This window comes from Drosophila bipectinata, chromosome 3R, assembly GCF_030179905.1.
Source record: "Drosophila bipectinata strain 14024-0381.07 chromosome 3R, DbipHiC1v2, whole genome shotgun sequence".
NCBI classification, from domain to species: Eukaryota; Metazoa; Arthropoda; class Insecta; order Diptera; family Drosophilidae; genus Drosophila; species Drosophila bipectinata.
Genome location: NC_091739.1, coordinates 4,767,658 through 4,770,442, shown reverse-complemented (window position 1 = coordinate 4,770,442; position 2,785 = coordinate 4,767,658).

Here is a 2,785-nt window from a genome sequence, read left to right as displayed (position 1 = left end):
TATTTGCCACAAACAACAATCAACGTCATTCAGTAGCCCCCTTGGGCGCCTAATGGCACCTCTAGCACCACTCGCACCACCAATCCCAACCACATCCAGTAATAGCAACAATACATATGAAGACAAGAGCAAACAGCTTCATATGGCGAGCCATCAATTCTAAGTAGATGACACCGCGCAGATAAATTTGTCCCACTAAATTGGCCAAAACATGAAATAATTGCGAATGTAATTAGTTATTGCCCACAAGAGCGAGTAATCCACCCAGACTGGTGCCCAGAGAGAGAGATATGCAGCAGGAGGAAGTGGGTGGGAAAGGATAGGGGGCGACACAAAGATGTTGCAGCAGATGCAAATGGCAATGCAGGGAACAGAGGCTGCATCTTCGGGATGTGAGAATGACTGGATGGCACTTGAAAATAAAAAGGAAAATTCTATAAAACTATAAAGTATTATAGTTATTTATTTGCCTTAAAATTAAATTTCAAATAGCTTAAAAGGGTCTGATTTTATAGAAAGGTATTTCAGCATTTTTTGTAATAAAACTTTTTCCAGTGCACTTTTGTTGGTGGAGTCAAGTGGAATGCCATGCTGCAGATGCCACTTAATTTCGCACAAAAGTAAATTGTCTTGTAGCTACAACTACAACAATAATAACAACATCAACTGCAATAACAACAAACATCAACAGGAACAACAACCATGGCACAAGAGAAACGAACAAACATTACATGCTCTGGCTTTAGCTCTGGATGTGGAAGTGAACCTGAATGTACTATATACTACCTTTGTGGTTTTAGCCTCGGCTCAGTCCCCCACTTCGCTCCGCCCACATTCTCCACCTCCCCCCGCCTTTTTAGACCAAATTTTCTATCTACCTCTCCCTCACTCTCTTCATAGCTGGCTATTTTCATTTCGCTGCGAGATCCAACAGCCTAGAAAACATTTCTGGCCCGGCTCAAATCATTGGGAACAGCCTGGCAGCCTGGTACGGATCTTGGCTGGTTTGCTGGCGAGCTAGCTGGCTGGCTGGCTGGCCGACAGTTTTGGGGCCGTTTTGGGCGCGCATGCCGACGATTAAAATCTTCAGACAAATTTTGCATTTTCTTGGCGTCTCTGTCGCACACAGTCCGGGCGCATGAATTAAAAGCCAAAGCAGTGCCAATGGGTTAACACCTAGGAGAATACTTGAATACTCTTTTTTATAAATTTTATACAATTCCGTAGTAGTTAGCTAAACTTCCCTAAAAAATGGTAAACCTAATACGTATAATTTACTAAAAATCCAACATCTTAAATACCTCAAGTCTATATAATTCATTCATAAAACATACACAAGATTGTGAATCAACAGGGCCACCCCTTTTGGGTTAGGGCATATGAAATTAAATTGTAGCTGCTAGCGACGACCTACACTTTCGCTAATGTATCTCGCAGATACAGATACTTGTACGTGCGTTCGGTTTTTGGGGCGCAAATTAATTGTGCGCCCAAACGGAGCGTGCCGACGACGACGACGACGCGCTTGATATGCGCGATTCCTTGAAATTGTTCGCATGAAAATGCAAAAAACCAGCATTGCATTTAATTCAATTGAAAATAGTGCGAAACTGCAGTGGCAACAACACTGAATGCAGCAGCAGCACCAACGGCAACAACAACGGGCACAACAATTTAATTGAGTATTCAAAAACGTAAACTCCTCTTCGGCAGCGAATGGGAACCTTGGAGTGGTCTTGGAGCGTTTTCGCAGAATTCTAAACTTGGAAATTAGGTTTCAGTTTCAGACACGACAATGTTCTGGCTCCTGGTCCTCCTGGTAGCGGTTTATCGGTCGCGTATCTCACGCTATTTTGTTTAATTGCATTCTACACAAGTCAATTCCAGGAATGCAGGCAGTTAACCAAAAAATTAATACCGGAAAGTGTGAGAGCCGGAGCAACCACTACCGATCGCCGATCTTTCCACCCGCTGCCATAACCTCATGACAGAAATTGCCATTATCCGGCCATAATGAAACTCAAATTGTAATTACCAATTAAGAGTGCTTAGCTAAGGTCATAAAACCCACAAAAAAAAAGTAACTAGCTCACCTGACCCGAAACCCCCAAAGGTACGTTTTGGCTTAAGTGAAAAGTAAATGGATAAAAATGTTTCTCGGTCTACTCCGAAAGGCTAACAAAGTAAAACCGTGCAAAGAGTCCAACAAAATTTAATTGACGGCCAGGGAGTTCCGTGGAAACTGAATCATTTGCATAAATTGAGGTGAGAGAAAAATTGTTAGAAAGGTGAAGTTATGGAACTGTTCGGGAGGAAGATTTTTCAAACATAAAAATGTATTCATTTAAATTTATATTTCTATATTTTATTTTACTATAATCCTTGTATTATTAATTCAAATATAAAGAACAGCAGAATTATTCTAAAATATTGTACACTACTCTTATTTTGTAATATTGTACACTTATTTTGTAATATTTAAATTAAAAACAAGAAAGGAAAGCTAACTTCGGGCGGAGCCGAAGTTTATATACCCTTGCAGTTAAAACCGGATATATATCGCAAACATCGGATATAGTTGGCCGATCCCTATGGGAATAGGAATATATAATCCAATTTATTACAATACAAAATCTAAAAAAAGTCCCAAACTTCTATCTTCAAAAATACGAAAGTTGATATTTCTACCGAATACCATTTCCGATCGTTCAGTTATATGGCAGCTATGGGATATAGTCGGCCGATCCTAATGAAATTTGGTAGGTTGGATCAACTGACCAAGAAT